We start from the raw sequence: 20,881 nt of genomic DNA, 5'->3' as shown, positions 1-20,881 counted from the left end.
GGAATGAATGAATGAATGAATGAGGCTAAAGAGAGGAACAGTCCCACAAGAAATAGTTTTCATTAGATGAGTATTTCATAGTCCTAATGGGAAAGGGCTTTGAGAAATCAGATGATAAACTGGTAAGGAAGTCCACAGTTGATGCTACATTATAAACGGTAATAACACTTTATGTCAGGGGCGGGCTCTGAGGGCCCCAGAGCCGCACCATGGCCTGATCTCTAAGATGGTGCCCGGCAGCTTGCCAGACATAGCTGCACTCATAAACAAGTTTTAGGAAGTAACTCTGGTTGGTTGTTGTATATGAGGCGATCCTGGTATCTGCCTGGAGACTGTTCCTCGATAGGCTGACTTTCCTGGTAGTCTACTCTCTGATAGGCTGATGTTCTCAATATAAGTCTGAGACTTGTGGAATAAAGCCTTTTTGGTTCCTGTGATCAAGAAGAGCGTACGCGTTGTGATTGTCCCCGCGGGCGGTGGGCGATCATAAGTGGTGCCGAAACCCGGGAACTTGAGTTATAAAGAAGGAACTGATCAGGTAAATACAGGGAAAGTAAAGTACAGTCTGGCCAGGTTAAAGTTCGCGGGAAAAGCGACAAGTTAAATTTCGCAGGATAAGCGACGAGTTAAAGTTCGTGGGATAAGCGATGGAGATTGAGTGTTTGTAAGTGCTTTCGCTTTTGTTTTGCTAGTTAAAGTGCTTTGCATTCTGTTAGTTTAATAGAGAAATATGGGCACTGAAATGTCACGAATGCGCATGGAAGGTCCCTTAAAGGATTTGCTCCGGGCCAATGGAATTCCTTTTGAAACTAAAACAGCCCGAACCAAATGCAGAGAGGCCATAAAATAAGGGGAAGAGGTTTTGGAGGAAATAAAAGAGGAAAGGTCTAAAGCATCAGAAAGGGCGTCAATAAGATCAGAGACAGACAAGGAAAATGAAACTGGGTGTGAGGAACAACTTGTTAGGAAGAGGGAAATCAGTTTAGGGGAAGGTCCCCCATTAGGAGTCTGCCCTACGTTATCCGGCCTTAAGGCCTGCTTCTCTCTAGGACCTCCCAAAGGGGGCTCCAAGTTTCTCCCCAAAGAGCCGTCAACTAAAGAACTGCCGGCTCCTCCCTGTTGCATCTCCTTCCAGAAACTTGCCACATAGTAAACAAACCAGCCCAAACATCAGTGGCATGTCCTAGTAAGGAGTATGATATAGTAGCCCCAGTCCCCACAAATATTGGGAGATAATTGTTTCACAATTTTCTGAGACCAAATCTGAATTGATTACTAACTAGGATTAAGGGTTAAAATGCCCTAGGCATCAAGTTTCTGCTGGAACATCTTATCCCCTTTCAGATCCAAATCTCAGTCAAGGCTTACATTGAAATGTAAATAGAGAAAGCCTGAAGGCTCAGTAGGAGACCAGTCTCAAACCCAAAAAAAAAAAAAGAAAAAAAGAAAAAAAAAAAGAGCAAAAAGTCTTACCTGAACTCCAGCAAAAGTAAATTTTATGGTGCTTTACTAAAGTACTTAACGGGTGCTTCATTTTTCCAGGACTCTTGTTTTTTTTGAATTCTACATATATTTTTGAGCTCATGACTTTTTTGATCAGTTCTGTTTTTTTTTTTTTTTTTATTCAACTAGAGTTTTTGAACATCTGTTACATTGCAATGGAGATTCACCTATAAAGTTTCAAGGCCTTTGATTTTGTGTTATGTGTATGTCGTGCTGTCTGATGTCGTTTTGTCTGTATCAAAACTGAGCACTCCTAAAATTAAAATTTAAAAATGGATCCAAATATTTTTAATTCACGTGATTTAAAAAGGTTTGATTTAAATTGGGTAAACTAATAGAAGTAAAATGTCTTGAAAATAACTTGCAAGTCTCTAGGTGGTCAAACTAATATAATGTTGATGTTTTTAAAATGTCTAACATCAATTTTTCTAGGACTTTCCTCCAACAAGAAAAAGCTGGCAAATACTGTTCAGGACACTTGTCTAATATCTTGGTTTTTTTTTTTAAGAAAATAAGTGAATTAGAATTGACATGCATGGGATTACTCAAATGTGTTTGTACAGAAAATTGTTTTGTGTCATCACTAAACTAAAAGCAAGGTTACTAAGAGTTATGTCCTAACAGGTACAATTCTATACACAAAGGGTCTAAAAGTTTCAACTGTGTTTCAATTAGAGTACTATAAATAACAAAATATTTAATCTTGTTAAAATAGAGTAATTTATCTAAATTAAGAAATTTCATAAAAGTTGTTTCAGAATGTGAACAAAAAGGTCAACAGATAGGAAAAAAATAAATAAATAAAAGGTTCTAGATATGGAAATATATTTAGTGAAAAACAAAATGTTTCTGGGTAAGAAAGTGCTTATGTGATAAAATACATGAGGGTCTAAATAAGTGCTAAGAAAGTCTGTAAATAAACAAAAAGGGGGAATAGGGGAGACCTTCAGATCCCCTAAAGATAAACTTTCTCTTTGCCTCTTTATTTTGAATTTTTTAACTCTGGATAATGAGGGTCGATCTGCCGCTGAGAGACATGGCAATCATAAACAACATGATAGAGTGATGGTAAAATGGAAGGATGTTCTTACAGGACAATGGAACGGCCCGGACCTGGTGCTTTACTGGAGCCGCGGCTCGGTTTGTGTGTTTCCACAGGATAAAACATCGCCTATCTGGGTTCCTGAGCAACTAACTCGACCAGTGCCAATGCTACCAACAAGTAACTCAGACCAACAAAATGAAGATGCTGAACATACTCCTGATGACCATGATGCTCGTAGCCTTTCCCCCCTTGAACTAACTTACAACCTCTTTTTAGTCTCTTAGGAGGAACAGTTCAACTATGTACCTTTTCACCCACCCCAGTTTGTGTGTTTCCCCCCTTTTACGTTTCTGCTAATTAACGAAACAACTGCTTCTCTCAATTGTACTTCAGATTTATATTATCTCTCTCAATGTTGGAATGCTTCTAGGTTCCTGCTGGCAGTCTTAATGTGTGTTCCTACCTTCCTACCAGTCCCAGTCTCTGTTACAGATGCGGAATTGCCAGTGTTACTATCAAGAAACAGGAGAGATTTTGGCATCACAGCGGCCGTGGTCGCCACGGTAGCAGTCTCTGCAGCGGCAACCGCAGCAGCAGCATTGACACAACCATACAGACAGCAACAACAATCACTTGGCCGAAAATACAGCTACAGCCTTACAGACTCAAGAAACAACCATTTTAAGGCAGGCATACTCCTTGTAAATCAAAGAGTGGACTTACTACAAGAACAAGTGGATATCTTGCAAGAACTTTTGGGACTGGGATGTGTTTATCCTTTAAGAGCAGTGTGTGTCACCCCTATTGCTTATAATAACCTTAACTCTGTGGTTATGTTATCTAAAAATCTCTCTGTCTACCTTACTGGTAATTGGTCACCTACGTTTGATAATTTAAACAGTCAGCTATGAGCTGAAATACTCAGAGTCAATGCCACCAGGGTTCAAGTTGCATCGGTATCCAAGATGTTCTCTTTGTTATCTAAAGCCCTGGGATTGACAAAACAGTGGGCTGCAACAGTAGCTGTTCTGATTATTATCTGCTTAGGGATAGCCTATGTTATACGTAGCCAAATCAGAGCTCGCCAAGATGCCCGACGTCATCGACGGGCTATATTACAGACTTTGACAGCCATTGAGACAGGCACATCCCCCCAAGTATGGCTAAGCATGCTGGACCAGTAGTCAAAGACGGGTAAGATCCATGGAAATGCATACCAACCTAAGACAGTGTTCTGACGCCTGGAGGTCAGAATTCCAATAACGGGTAAGGATGTAATTTGCCATGGACAAACTAAGACAGGCATGGTCCCAAGTCATCTTTTCTTTATTTAAAGAATAAGGGGGAGATGTCAGGGGCGGGCTCTGAGGGCCCCAGAGCCGCACCGTGGCCTGATCTCTAAGATGGCGCCCGGCAGCTTGCCAGACATAGTTGCACTCATAAACAAGTTTTAGGAAGTAACTCTGGTTGACTGTTGTACATGAGGCGATCCTGGTATCTGCCTGGAGACTGTTCCTTGATAGGCTGACTTTCCTGGTAATCTACTCTCTGATAGGCTGATGTTCTCAATATAAGTCTGAGACTTGTGGAATAAAGCCTTTTTGGTTCCTGTGATCAAGAAGAGCGTACGCGTTGTGATTGTCCCCACGGGCGGTGGGCAATCATAACTTTATGCATTAAAAAAAAAGAAAGACAACTGGATATCTTGAGGCCTGCTTCTGTAGTGATAAGATGGCATCCATCACATACAAATAGGAGTTTGAGAGATCAGTAACCAACACTTTGATGTTTCACAGTCCTTGAAGTTTCATAGTCTACATATTGTAAGAAAATATTTTGATAAATGCCTGGTGTGTCATTCTGGAGATCAATCCCAGGGCCTTGCACATGCTAGGCAAATGTTCCATCACTGAGCTATACTCCCAGTCCCCAAGTTCTTCTGTGTTACTGTTCACTTTTTTGAATATGTAATAAGACTACAATCTGAGAATATTTATGTATCTCAATGATACAAAAGATACTAAAGGAGAAGGATTTCCTTCAGGAACTCCTCCAGTGTTAGAGGGACCTCAACAGGTGACAAAATTGAAAGACCACCAATGACAATGTGAACACCAGGAAGGCAGAACTGGAAACAAAATGGTAAGAAAAATCCTTGTTTTTTTAATAAGAAGGCAGAACCTTATTCCTTATTGCCTGAATGTTGGGTTTCTATATTCAATGACTTCTCTGTTGGACCTCTTATGGACTTAGAATAATGAGCACTAACCATCTGCACATCTTGGGCTGTTGTGATTTAAAGAACTGGAAATAAAACAATGGTAAATGGTCTTTCTTCTTCCTGTTCGCAACACTAGAACATATGTCAAAATTTAGAGAAAAAAAATATACGTATAAACTCCCACTCTATTTTTCCCTTTTTCTTCTGAACCCAGGAACAATTCACTGTGTTAGGACATAGAGAGTACTAGGGGACATCAAAGACTTAGAACAAGTAAAATTCCATGTACCTACATGGGCAAATTTTACCTTACTTTTACCTTACTGTCTTAGCTCTAGGTTATATTTCAAAAAGTGAAACTATTTTGTTATTTTAGATTACTGACTGCAATACTGGTTTTATTTACAGTGTTTCTACTGGGCATAAGCTAGGCAGCAGTTCTGACTATTTTATTTTGACAGATCAAATATGTCTACTATGAAAATTTCTGGATTATGTTTGATATTAAGACAGAGCCATGAAAATAGATATTTCTGATGAGACTTTTCAAACAGTGACTTTCAAAGGTTAGCCACCCACCAAGAAGATTTAGATTAAGGCTATAAAAAGCTTGCTTGTGGAATTACTCACTGTGAGAGAGTGGAAAGGGAATTAAGTCTGTAAATACAAAAGAAACTGGGCAAGATGATGGTGTGTGTGAAGATTTCTGACAATGTTAACACTGCTCTATGATCATAAAATACAACAAGGCAAATGGAATTCATATTGGATTATTGAATCAATAATATATCTACCTTCAATTAATGAAAAATTTAAAATAAATATTTTGAGATTAGAATAATGTAATTAGTAAATACATGACATGAAATAGAGCCAATGAATTTCATTCATATATTTGCATATTTATAAGCACCCACCCTGTACATACTAAACACCATATTTGGAAAAGGGATACAAAAGTAAGCAAATGTGGAGAAAAGAAGGGCAACAGGTAAGAATTATGTTGTTAAAAAGCAATACACAGGTGGAAGATTCTGGGGAAATGGCAGAATATGAAGCAGCAAGAATCTGTCTTCTTGCCTAGACAACAATTAAAATGGCAGGATGTGTCTGCTGCAATTATTTGGGGAACTCTGGAGTCTACTGAAGTCTATTCAAGGTGTGGTGCATATGAAGATTTCTGACAATGTTAACAATGCTCTAAGATCATAAAATCTTTCTGGGTAAGTTTAATGGTAAACTGTGGTCAATTTTGGTCATTTTGAGCTCTTATCACAGTAGGATCCCCTTCCCTCATCACCATATCAAGCACTTGCACACTTATTTCTGGAGAAGTTTGAACAACTTTTGGGAACCAGAGTATGTCCAAAAGACACTGGCTTCCAGATATCATCATTCTGTTCTGATTCCTGATTATTCCTTCTGATCACAAAGGCACAGAAATTGTTGCAATCCCCCACCCACCTCTGACTGATGATACTTCCTGAATATTTAATGGGCTGGTGTCTCAACCCTTCATTTTCCCTTCTTTCCATTTAAACAGAAAGACATTGAAGACTTGAGCATTAAAAAGCAACTACACATACAGGGGGAAATGACTCTCACTGCATGCACAAGAAAGGCAAAGGATCAGAAAAAGTTTGAGATGAACTTAAGTTTGTATCTGAGGTCAGTACTCAGTATGGAGATTACTTAGCTACTTAAAGAAATCAGTAATCCCTGTATGTTGCCGCCCACAGCAACAATCTCGCGGTAATTTATTGGAGGTGGACTGGAACTGACTACTTCTATTACCTTTATCCGGGCTACTTCCTTGCTTATTTGCTTGTTCTACTAATTTATAGAGGAAGAGAGGCTTTGCTTACTTTTAGTTTTAGAGGAAGAGAGGCTTTGAGAGGAAGAAAGACTTTGCTTAGAGGGAGAGAGACTTTGCTTAGAGGAAGAAAGACTTTGCTTAATTTTAGAGGTGCTACTCTTTCAGAGGTCTATGCTTATCAAAGGTCTACTGCTTCTTAAAGTAGGTCGCTTCTTGGGGGTGCAGCGTGTGGCAAGCGGCATGCAGCCTGCGTCCTACAACCTGAGACCCGCGATCTAGAGGTGTGTTAGTTCCGTGCTCTGGGATCTTCACTTTGCAATCTGTGACCTAGAGTTGTCTGCCTAATCCTGTGTTCTGCAATCTAGAGGTGCTTGCTCAGTTCTCCGTCCTGTGATCTATCAGAGGTGCTGCTTATCAGAAGTGCTTCCTATAGGTGCGTGTCTTATATACCTAAGACAGTCAATCAGCTTAGGATTAAGTAGCATGGTTGGAGCATACGCTACAGTACCAATCAAGAAAGAATGAGGAACATCTGTTGACCACTAGCGCAGAGGAGACATTAACTAATCAGGCAAAAGTATATCATGCCGTGTTAACACTAATTATGTGCCACCTCTTGGCTCAAGGCCAGCCACCATCCTAGGGCTCTCTGCACCTGTACAGAATTTGTTTTCCAGAGGTATTGCATGATTAGATTCAAATGTCCAGTTTTCAACAAAACATACAAAACACCAGAGAGCATGGTCCATTTAAGGGGAAAAAAATCAACAGAAATTGACATAGAAAAAGATCTTTTGATAAATATACTAGACAAAGACTTTTAAATATTTGTCTTAAGGACATTCAAGATGGCTAAGGAAGACATGAATAAAGTAAAACAAATTATATATACACAAAATAGGAATATCAATAAAGAGAAAACCAAAAGTGAAATCAAAAGAAATCCTGTAGTCAAAAAGGATAATAACTGGAATGAAAAATTCACTAGAGGGCTTCAAATTCAGATATGAACAGGCAAAATGAAGAATCAATGAATCTTAATATAAGACAAACTTTTAATTACCTAGATTAAGGTATTAAAGATATTTACACATCCAACAATAGACCATCAAAATATATGAAATAAAATTAATATAAATAAATGAATAAATAGAAAATTTTGGCTCTAGAGAATAAATGAAGAAATATAAATAGATTCTAAAAGATTTGCAGGACACCTTAAAGGACATTCAGCCACAAACACATTGTGGAACTCCAGAAAGAGAAAAGAGAAAGTAGCAGAAAGTATTCTGAAGAAATAATGGTGTGAAATTTCCAAATCTGATGAAAGACATGAATATAAACACCCAAGAAATTCAATTAATTCCAAGTGAAATTAACTCAAAGTGAATTAGATGAAGACATATTATAATAAAAATGTTGAAAACCAAATATAAAAAGAAATTTAGGATTAACAAGAAAGAAGTGACTGGTCAGATAAGGAATTCTTAGTAACATCATATATAGATTTCTTTGAAAACTTAGGACACCAGAAGGTAATGGGCCTATATAGTAAATATGCTTAAAGCAATAAAACAAAACAAAAACTGAGGGAACCAGTAAGAAATATCCAGGTAAACAAAAGCTGAGAGAGTTTGTTATCACTAGACTTGCTCTGCAAAAAATGCTGAAGGGAGTTATATAGGTTGAAATGAAAGGACACAGATAACTCAAAAGCATGTGAAGATAAATACCTCAGCAATCATAAAAGCTATTATTATAACAATCATATATAACTTGACTTTTAATTTTCTACTCATTTTAAGAGATATAGAATTTATAAAATCCCAATTATTGTCTAAAAGCTAGTCTCATTATAAATTTTGTTTATTAATATACATTTTGTGTTCTATATGATTTAAGAGAACAGTACATTAGAAATTATTAGTTTATGTTTTGAACACTATATATATATTTATATACATATAAAACGATGCAATTTTGGCATCAACAATTGAAAGGAATGAAGCAGAATTCTTAAGTAAGCACAGACTGATAGAAATTAAGCTGGCATAATTTCAAATGAGAATGCTGTAATTTTAGAATGTTAAAGATAATCTCAATGGTAACAACATAAAAATTAACTAAAGAATATACACAAAAAGAAATGAGAGTGTCATTAAATGTCTCACAAAAAAAAAAAAAGTAGCCAACAAGAAATAAGACAGCAAAGCAAGAAATGAGGTAGAAAAATAGTTTTAAGGCATATAACAGAACAAATAGTAAATTTTAAAAAGTTCCTTATTAGTACAATTACTTTAAATATAAATGGATCAAACTAATCAAAGCACAGAGATGGCAGAATGAATATTTTAATCTCCAAATATCTATTTTCTACAAAAGACTCATTTTAGATCTAAAGACACAAATGGGTCAAAAATGAAAGAATATAAAAAGATATTTCTTGAAAATAGTAACCAAAAGAGAGCAGGGATAGCTATGCTAATATTAGACCAAATGCACTTAAAGACAAAAAAGTTTATAAGAGACAAAGAAAATATTATATGTTAATATTTCAATACAATAAGGATATATAGTGGTTAGCACTTACATGTCCAATAACAGAACATTAAATATATGAACCAAAAGTTGACAGAAATGAAGGGATAGACAATGCTGTAATCACCGTTGAGAAATTTAGTACCCCACTCTCATAAAGGATACCACAACCATACAGAAGATAAGTAAGAAAAAAGAGAACTTGAAAAACATAGTAAACAAATTAGATATACTCAGACATGCACAGAACAGTCTACCTAACAGCCACAGTTCACATTGGACATTTTCAAGATAGAACATAAGGATAGCCTAATTAAGTCTCTATAGATTTAGAAAGATATTTACAAAATTTCTTCCCTGACCACAATGGGTTGAAGTTAGAAATCAATAATAGAAGGAAAACAGGTAAATTCAGAATTTATGGAAATTAAATAACATATTCTTAAATAACCCATAGTCATAGGAGAAATCACAAGGAAATTAGAAAATACTTCCAGAAGAATAAAAATAGAAACACTGCATACTAAAACTCATGGGACATAGGAAAAGCAGTAGTAAAGAGGAAATTTATAACTCTACATGCTTACATTAAAATGCAAGAAATATCTCAAATCAACAACCTAACTGTACATTATAAGGAACTGGATGGTGAGGCAGGAACTAAACCCAAAGATAGCAGAAGGAAGGAAACAAAAGATTATAAATTTTGAAAAATAGGGAGAATAGAAAAATAGCAGAGTAAATCAATGAAACCAAATATTAGTTCCTTTGAAAAAGATGAACAAAATTAATAAACTTAGCTATGTAGACTATGAGAAAAGAGAAGACTCAAAATACTAAAATCAGAAAAGGAAGTGGAGACATTATTAATGATTTCAGAAATAATAATTAGAGGAGAGAATAAGAAATTGTACACCAATTGGTATATAAGAAATTGTATACCAACAAACTGGATAACCTAGATGAAATGAAAACATTTTTAGAAACACAAAATCTATCAATATTAAAGCATGAAGAAATACAAATAGATTACAAAGATTACAAATAGATTACAAATACAAAGACAAGTAGATTAAATAAGTATTCAAAAATCTATTGACAAAGAATAGACCCGAATCTGATGACTTCATTGGTAATTTCTAACAAATATTTAAAGAACTAACACCAATATTTCACAATATATAATGGGGGGTGGGGGGGTGGGGGTGAGAGAATAATGGAGGAACTTCAGATTACATAGAGGGAAATGAGAGGAAGGTGGGGTTTGAAAAATGGTGGAATAAGACAGACATAATTACCCTATGTATATGTATGATTACACAAATGGTATGAATCTACATTGTGCACAACCACAGAAATGAAAAGATGTACCCCATTTGTGTACAATGAATCAAAATGCAGTCTGTAAAAATAAAAAAAAATTTTTTAAATAAAAACTTTTTGTGAAAAATAGAAGAGGAATATTACCTAATTCATTCCATGAAGTCAGTGCTATCCTAATACTAAAGTCATAAAGACACCATACGGAAAGAAAACTAAATATCAATATTCCTTGTGAATATAGATGAAAAACCTCAATAATATAATATTCAGCAACATATTAAGAGGATTATGTGCTACGACCAACTAGGATTTATCCAAGGAATTCAAAGATAGTTCAACATGGAAAAAACATCATTTGATGTAATATATCGCATTGACAGAATAAAGGAAAACAAAAACAAAAGAAATTGGAATCCCAATTGATGAAGAAAATGCATTTGACCAAGTTCAATAACCTATCAGGATACAAAATATGCTCAACTAATTGGGAATAGAAGAAAATTACTTCAACATAACAAAATCCACAGTGAACAGCATCTTCACTAGTGAAAGATTAAAAGATTTTTCACTAAGATCAGAAATAAGGCAAAGACAATCACTTTCACTATTTCTGTGTAACATATTACTGGAAGATCTAGTTAGATAAAGTAAGTAAACAAAATAAATACAAAACATCTAAATGGAAAAAGAAGGGTAAAATAATCTCTGTTCACAGATTATGATTTTACATATAGAAAGCTCTATAAATTTCACAAAATTGCTAGAACTAATAAATAATTTCAGCAAAATACAGTAAGATATAAAGTCAATGTACAAAAATTAGTCCCATTTCTATATTCAACAATGAAGAATCTGAAAAGATTAAGAAAACAATTCAATTTGCAATTGCATCAAAAAGAAAAAAATTAAGAATTAATTTTGCCAAGGAGGTGAAAGATTTATATAAAGAAACTACAAAAATATTTCTAAAAGGAATTAAAGAAAGCATATATTAATGCAAAGGCTTACTGTGTTCATGATTGGAGGACTTCATATTGCTAATATGTGAGTACTATGCAAAGTGCTCTACAGATTTAAAGCAATTTCTGTCAAAATCCCAGTCAGTTTTTTGCAGAAATAGAAAAATCTGTCTTATAATTCATGTGAACTCTGAATGACCAAAACAATCCTGAAAAAATAGAATGGTGCTGGAGGACAAACGTTTCCCAATTTCAAATTTTAGGACAAGGCTACAATTAATAAATGACATGGTTCTGTCATAAAGAAAGGTATATAAAACAGTGGAACAGAGTTCAGAAATAAACTCTCAACTCTACATTTAAATGTTTTTCAACAGAGTGCCATGATTGTTGAAAGGAAGAAAGACAAAACTTAAAACTTTCTGGGTAAACTAAATAGCTACATGGAAAAAAAAAATAAAGTTTGACCTTTACCAATATCATATATAAAAACAAACTCAAAACAGAGCTGTGACCAAATGTAAAGCTCAAAACTCTAAAACTCTTAGAGAAAACATAAGGCAAAAAGAACAATGGTATTGGATTTGGCAATGATTTATCAGATATGATGCCAAAAACATGGGCAATCAAAGAAAAAATGTATTATATTGAACTTTTTGAAAATAAATTGCTAATTGGGCACCAAAGACACTATCAGCAGAGTAAAAGGTAATTACAGAATAAAGAAATAATTGTAAATCAGATAACTGATAAGGAATTAATAATCTAAGAAAAATATATTGAGAACTCATAAAACTCAATAACAAAGGAGCAACTGACCTGATCCATCATGGTCAAAGACTTGATTAGGCATTTCTCCAAAGAAAATATACAAATGGCCAATAAGCACATGAAACGAAGCTCAACATTACTAATCATTAGGGAAATGCAAATCAAAACTACAATGAGAGATTACCACATGCCTATCCTCAAAAAAAATTTTTTTTACCAGAAAATTGTGAAGTTTAAGTGGGTGTGATGGTGCACATTGGTAGTCCCAGTTAATATGGTGACTGAGGTGGGAGGATCACTTGATCCCAGGAGTTTGAGGCCAGTCTAGGTAACGTAACAAGACCCCATATATGATAATAACAGTAAGTGCTTATAGGATGTGCAAAAACTGAATCTCTTGTGTTCTGGGTAGGAATCTAAAATGGTATAGTCACATTAGAAAATATAGTAGAATGGTTCTTCAAAAATTAAAAATAGGGACTGGAGATATAGATCATTTGGTAGAGTGCTTGCCTCGCATGCACAAGGCCCTGGGTTCAATCCCCAGCACCACACACACACACACACACACACATACACACACACACACAAATAATAATACATTCTACTGTCATGTATAACTAAAAAGAACAAATAAAAAAGATAAAAATAGAATTACCATTCTATTTTGCCTGATTTACTGTAGGAGTGTTCTGCACATCTGGGTCCCTATACTCAAAATTTTATTTATCTATTTCTATAGTCAAAATAATTGAAAGTAGATTTCAAAGAGATATTTGTATACATGTGCTCATAGCAGCAGTCTCCACAGGGGGATAGATATGGAAAAAAACAAAGTGTCTTTTGACAAAGGAATGGATAAGCAAAATATAACATATACAAAAAGTGGAATATTCTTTCCATTTACTACTGTCTTCTTTAATTTCTTTTAGAAATATTTTGCAGTTTTCCTTATACAACTCCTTCGCCTCCTTGGTTAAATTAGTTCTTACTTTTTTTTTATGCAATTGCAAAACTAATTGTGTTTTAAATTTCTTTTTCACATTCTTCATTATTAGCATACAGAAACGTGACTAATTTTTATGTGCTAACTTTATATCCTCTGATTTTGCTAAAATCACTTACTAGTTTAATCTCTAGTAGTTCTATACATATAAAATCATATAAATCATATCATGAGTAAGCAGAGATTATTTTATTTCAATTAAGATAACTTTTACTTATTTTTCTTGTCTAATCACTCTAACTAGAATTTCCAAAAATATGTTAAATAGAAGCAGTGAAAGCATTGTCCCTAATCTTAGAGGGACATTTTCAGTCTTTCACCAGCGAGTGTGATGTTAACTCTGTAAAACTTTATTATCTTTTTAACTCTTAAAAAGTAAATCCTGCCATAGGCAACAGCATAAATAAACAAGGACATTTTTCTAAATGTAGTAAGGAAATACAAATACTGAATGATTCTACCTATATGAAGTATTTAGAACAGTAGAATACAAAAATAGAAACAAGAATGGTGGTCTTCATGAGCAGAAGGAAGGTGGGAATGGGGAGGTATTGTTGATCCAGTATATTTTCAGTTTTGTAAAATGAAGAGTTCTGGAAATGGTGCCTGTTATATCGTGATATGAACGTGCTTTGTACCACTGAACTGACTACTTAAAAATGGTTAAGAAATAACTTTTCTTTCATGTATTTTACTATAATAAAAATAAATTGGGTGAAAAGAAGAAATGTACAACTATAGATCAAAGGTGATATGGCAGATTGTATAATTCAAAGAGCTACTATAATATCTCCCATCTGATTTTCTCTTCATACAATGCAATTTAGCAACTTCTAACTCTCCTTGAATCTTGGCAGGCTGTAATAAAGCTGAAGTAGCATTATGTGATGCTGAAGGCTAAGTCTCTAAGAGTGATATAATTTCTTCCTGGTATTCTTGGGATATGTGCCTTCAGAATTCTGAGTCACCATGTAAGCTGATTGACAGTCTTCAGGTCTATTTTATATGAAATTCTAAAAAATCTCATTTGGAGAGTACACAGGAAAAGGCTCTGAGACTACTGAGAGGGGGGGGTGCCTGCCTTGTACTCCAGTGTTCTAGCTTCAGCTACCATCTAACTGCAATTGCATGAAAGACCTGATTCAGAACCACCCTGCCAAGCACTTAACAAATTCTTATTCCAGAGAATTAAGATGGGAATATATCCTGATGTGGGAAATGTAGCTAAAGTGGGGATTTGGATGAAATTCATAGATAAAAATAAAAGCATGAAATCATACATCTAAACTATCATCTTAGGAAGCTATAAAAAAGGGTCTATAATATCTAAATTAAGTAGCAGTAAGAAAATAATAATGATAAGAAAGAAAAATCAATGAAGTGAATACAATAAGCTCTGATGTAAAAATCCAGTCTAGCATTAATAAAATTTTCTATCTAGACTAATCAAGAAAAAGGGAGTAAAAATACAAATTGTAAACAACAGGACTGAAAGAGGGACATCATTATAGATGACAAACACATAAAAAAGATAACAAGACTATACAGTGAACATTGTCATGCTGATACATGTACAATTTAGATGAAATAGGAGAATTTCTTGTAAAGCATAACTTACCAAAACTGACAATAGAAGAAACGGAAAAATGGAATAGTTCTATTTAATTAAAGTATACTAGTTCATTATAAACCCTTTTCACAGAGAAAACTCTATTCCTACATGACCATACTAGTCACTTTTCACACAATGAAGAAAAAAAAAATCTATCTTACACAAACTGTTATATTAAATAGCAACTTGGCATTTCACCTCCTCATAGGACCTCAAAACTAACATCCTGCTCTATGTTTTTGCAAGTTTGACTATTTTCAATTCCTTCAGATAAATAGAACCATTCAATATTTGTTCTTCTGTGGCTGGGTTACTTTCCTTAGCCTAATGTCCTCAAAAGTTCATTTGTTTTGTTGAAATGGTGGAAATTCTTCATTTTGAAAACAGAAAAGTAGTTCATTTATGTACATAAATACATATGCATATTTATACATTTACATATATATACAAACACATATACATATATATGTATAAATAAATATATTATCCATTCATGAACTTTTGTATATCTTGGCTAAGATTCATCTTATGAATAATGGTGCAATGAATGTGAGAGTGCAAATGCTCTTTGAGATCCTGAGTATAATTCTTTTGGATAAATACCCAAAAATATGATTATTCCATCATATTATAGTTCTACATTGATTTTTTTTGAGAACATGACATGCTGTATTCCACAGCAGCTGCAAGATTTTATATTCCCAACATCAGTGTTGAAGAGTTCAAATTTCTCTACCTCCTTGCCAGCTTTTTTGTTCTTTTCCTACCTGATAACAGATATCTTCAGGAGGACAGGCTCCCAGATAGCCTTGAATAACCTAGTTTTCTCCCTCTTGCTTGCAATTTTGGGGCAAACTGCTTACAAAAAAAGCAACATCCTGAGATAAGATAGGAATGTCTGTAATAAACCAGATTGTGTCCTCACGTTCTATAATTCTTGACCTCAGCAAACTAAGTATACCCAGATTATAAAAACCAGAATGATTTGTTTAAAGGAACCCTCGGCTGTGGTATGATATGGGACAAACCTCTGACAGTTTTCCTAAGCATTGGGGTACTGGCTCACCTTGTACTATATCTCTTTGTTTATCCTTCCTGCCTATCCATCAGTAGCAATTTTGCTTTGCCCGATTTACTATGAGAGTGTTCTGCCTCACTAGTCTAGACCTAGGCATGAGTGATAACTCCTGGTACTTTTGACTTGCACTTTCCTGATGATTAGTGATGTTGAGCATATTTTCATATACTTGTTGACCATTTGTATGTCTTCTTTGGGGAAATTCAAGATTTTGCCAATATTTTAAATTTGGTTAGTAGTTCTACTAATGAGTTGTTATGGTTTAGATATGAGGTATCCCCCGAAAGCTCATGTATGACACAATGCAAGAATTTTCAGAAGTGAAATGATTAGATTATGAGAGGTGCAACATAATCCTCTCGTTAATCCACTGATGTGGATTAACTGGGTGATTACCATAGGCAGGTAAGATGTGACTGGAAGAAGTAGATCACTGAAGGATGAACCTTTGGGGTTTATGTTTTCTCCTTGTTGAGCAGGGTTCTCTCTTTTTCTTTGCTTCCTGATTGCCACATTTTGAACTGTTTTCCTCTGCCACATTCTTCTATCATGATGATCTTCCCAAAACTGTGGACTCAACCCACAATGGGCTGACCCTCTGAAACTGTGAACCAAAATGAACTTTTCATCCTTTATGTTGTTCTTGTCATTTCTTTTGGTCATAGCAACACAAATCCTGCCCAAACATAATGTAAAATTCCTTATATATTTTGGATGTTAACACTTTAACAGAGATATGGTGTGTAAATATTTTCTCCCATTCTGAAGGTTGCATTTTCCTTTTGCTACTTCCTTTGCTGTGAAGAAACTTTTAGTTTAATATAAAAATTGTTGTGTCTAATTTTTGTTTTTGTTGTCTGTGCTTTAGGTATCATAACCAAGAAATCATTGTCTACATCAATGTAATAAAACTCTTACCTACATTTTCTTCTGAGTTTTAGAGTATTATAAGTCTTACGTTTAAGTATTTAATCCATTTGGAGTTAAATTTTAAATCTGTTTTGAATAAGCAAAAGGACCACTTGTAGATATCCAGTGACTCCAGCATCATTTGTTGAAGAGACCAACCTTTCCCTAGTTGTGTATTCTTGGTATAGCTGCTGAAGATCAGTGGACCACACATCACAGACTTATTAATGAGTTCTTTATTCTGTCCCATTCATCTATGTCTGTCTGTATGCTGATATCATACTGTTTTAATTACTGTAGTTTTATAATTTATTTTGGAATCAGAAAGTGTGATAATACCTTTAGCTTTGTTCTTTATATTCAAGATTATTTTAGCTATTTGAGAGTCTTTGTGATTCCACATAATTTTTATATTTTCTGTAAAAATATTGGAATTTTTAGAGATTGCATTGAATCTGTAGATCACTTTCAGTAGTACTGATGTATTAACATTAAGTGTTCCAATCTACAAACACAAAACATCTTTTCATTTATTTATGTGTTCTTTAATTCCATTCAGAAATATTTTGTAGTATTCATTGCACAAAACTTTCATTTCTTTAATTAATTCCTGAGACTTTTTCTTTTTAATTCTCTATAAATTGGGTGGTCTTCTTAATTTTTTGATGGTTCATTGTTATTGTGTAGAAACACATCTGAAGTTTGTTCATTGATTGTATCCTGCAACTTTACTAAATTTATCAATTCTAACAATATTTTTGTGGCCTCCTTAGGTTTCTACGAATAAGATCACATCACCTGGAAACAGAGATAATTTTACCTTTTTCTCAATTTCCAAGCCTTTTATTTCTTTTTCTGTACTAATTGTTCTGGGTAGGACTTCCAGTACTCAAGAGAAGTGTCCAAGAGAAGTGATAGAACTGGGCATCTTCTAAAAACTTTCAGTATTTTTACCTGGTACATATATTTTTGCTTAGTTATTAGGGTCTGTACTTAACATAAATCCTCAGAAGCAAAAATGGTGGGATGAAAAATAAAGTACATGCACTTTTCCCTATTTCTATGTAAAAACTTCCCCCCACTGCTTTGGGTGAAATGTGAAGTCATTTCCATGGATAATCAAAGTCATAGAAAAAGCCCCTGTTGTCAATTTGGAATTATTCTGGAACAAATTTTGCTCAGATATCACAAATAACTCCTAAATTGATTACAGATGGTCATAGCCCTAAAATATTGTTGAATAAGCAAAACTAAATGGTTAACCTGAGATTCAGATTACTTTTACTGGTGATATTAGTCGTTTTTATAGAGCATGAGCATGACAACAGACTCAGTTGCCTTGTAGTGGAATGAATAGTTGATGCAGAAGGAGCTAAGTTCCCCTATTTATGGTGTCTACAATTCGTGATATCTAGCACTTCTTTATAAAGTGATGTGGTTTGAAAGGTTACTGAATATTTATCACAGAAAATTTGCCTTGGCAAAACTCCTGTCAGAAAATCATCAATGACCCATTTTTATGCTGAGTTCATATTTCACAGAACATTTTATTGCAAATAGGAACATAGTTTCAAATTTTTTTTTTTTTTTTTGGTATTGAAGATTGAAGGGTGCTTTACCACTGAGCTACATCCACAGTCCTGTTTTGGGTTTTGTTTTTTATTTTGAAACAGGGTCTCACGGAGCAGCTTAGGGAGGCCTTGAACTTGGGGTCCTTCTATCTTATCCTCCTGAGTTACTGGGATCATAGGCATAGGCATGTGCCATGATGCCTGGGTCAATTTTATAATGTGCATTTTTCCCTCTAACTTTTCTTCTTCTAAGATAGTTTGATGAAGAAGTTGAAAGTCAACTTTTTTTTAATTCTATGTGTCATTATATTTTCTTCAAATAAAGATAAAATTACCAGGGTTAAATTTGCATTCTCTGTTCTCTCCCTAGTCTTAATTCATAAACGAATTCAGTAGTATTTCTTTAATTTGCCATTTTCAAATATTTATTTGTTAAGATTATTCCTTTTCTATCTTTATTTGTATGCTTATTTAAGCCTGCCTTTACATTTGCTTTTCTACTAACCTGACATGAATCTGGATGAAAAGAATGAAATGAAGTTTCCACTTTTGTTTATTTACTTTTTAAAACATAAAACTTCAATACTTAGCAAAATAGAATAATCACATTCCAAACAGACTCAAGATAATTATTTTAAGGAAAGATTTAAATTAACCAGTATCTAAAATAATTAAGTTTCTAACACAACCCCACTTGGATATTACTTGGGATGAGTGAATATGTCATAAGGCTTGCTTTAAGGACAGTAAGGTCTCGGGCACCATAGTGGTGATCTCAACCTGTAGTTGGAGAAGTGAACATTTTCAGCTAAATGAATAGGTAAGACATACTTTGTGAGTATGATGGGGGCTTTTCACAGTGTTGGTATGTTATTCTTGGGAACATTTATGAAGGAAATATGTAGTGACACAATTAATAATATAAATCTTATATTCTCATAACCCAGGCAAGTTATATGATGATTTCCATCCCATTCTTTTGCTTCCTTCCAAAACTAGTGATAAATTTTTTTTTATTGAGTTTCAGCATGAAACATGTTATATTCCTATTTATTAAGAATTAGTTTTTAACAACTTTAAAAGCCAGACTAGGTAGGAAGGCATTCATAGGACAACTCTGTATTTTGCCATAGGCACAGCTCCATGGGGTGCTACTGATGAAAGACTTGCAGACAGCAGCAACAGTTTACCTAGCTGTTTTCCTTGTAGCACAATGATGGATACAAGGTTCATCTGTCATTGACCAGAAGTGTCATTTTTCTTTTTCTTTTGCAACTTGTCTGAACTTGGTGTACTGGGTCACTTGTCACTCTGTGTGACCATTTGTGCAAGCAAACAAGGACCTTTTTTTTCGGAAGTAAATCTTTGTAAACTGTCAGGTTTTTCCCCTTCTTTTCAACATTGGAAGATTGCATGGGAACATATTATAGATTTTCAACAGGTTATTTTACCAGTGAATGGCTTAAATTTTTTTTCTGTTAACTTAATCCAAAACTCACTGATTTTTTGTCTTATGATTAGTTTTAAAAAAAAGGGAATATGGGGAGAGAAAAATAGTTGTACTCTTATACATATTGACTGCCGACTACAATGCAAATTAAGCAATGAGAACAAGCAAAGAGCTCTGAGACTAGTGCCAGAGGAAATCATGGTTGATGAAATTTAGTTTCAGTTGAATGACAGACCTCATCCTAATTCACACAATGAATGTTACATTTTTGTGTGTAGTTAGGAAATGACCTATAATACAGTTACCTGAAGGATACACTCCATGTCTTTACCTACAGACCACAGGGTCATACTAAATAATTTTGCACTATTTACATTATTTCACTATGGAATAGTCTGTAATCTCCTGGGGAAAAAATGTCTAGAATTGTTTGCTAGTGTGCCAGTGAAAGTTGGTATGGAAAGATCACATCAATGAATTAAATCTGATCTAATTAGGTGATTTAATTTTAATTACTCTTTTTCTTTCAGTAAAGGGAGAAAGTAATACCTGCCTGACCTGATACAACAATGATACTTCAGAGCAAAATTAAGAAAACTGCTGTGTCAAAAAAAACCCGAAGGAAATGGATTGAAGCAATTTTTATTATTACTACAGCAATGAAAAATATTTCCATAGTGTACTTGATTCAATTATTTAATTAAAGCACATTAAATTTTAATTTTTTAAATTATTTGACTCAATTTTATACTTTTAAAATTATTCCTTGTCTACCTTTATTAATATGCTTATTTAAATCTATAAATTCAAAGTGTTAATGGACTGAACTTTTCCTGAAAAAAAGGAAAGCCAGAAAACATACATGAAAAAATATAAAATAACAATTGGATCATTCTGCCATTTGGCAAATATTTTCTTATCTACCTTCATTCAGTTTTGTAATTAAGTTGCTTTTTATTTACAGATGGTGTCAAGTGATACTGCACTAAGATGTTAAAGTGTTTATTCTGTTAAGTAATAAGACATATATCAGCTACAGACAAGTGTCCGCCTGACCTTGATCAAAAAGAACTAATTTT

General features: G+C 34.2%; 1 protein-coding gene across 1 annotated transcript in view; it reads right to left on the bottom strand.

Moving 5' to 3' along the window:
• Positions 1-20,881, bottom strand: part of Sema3a (semaphorin 3A) — a 459,630-nt gene that overhangs the window by 405,841 nt on the left and 32,908 nt on the right. The window lies entirely within an intron of this gene.

Source organism: Sciurus carolinensis, chromosome 8 (genome assembly GCF_902686445.1).
Source record: "Sciurus carolinensis chromosome 8, mSciCar1.2, whole genome shotgun sequence".
Lineage (NCBI taxonomy): Eukaryota > Metazoa > Chordata > Mammalia > Rodentia > Sciuridae > Sciurus > Sciurus carolinensis.
The sequence above is the reverse complement of the archived record's forward strand: the minus strand, read 5'-3'. Positions and strand labels throughout refer to the sequence as shown.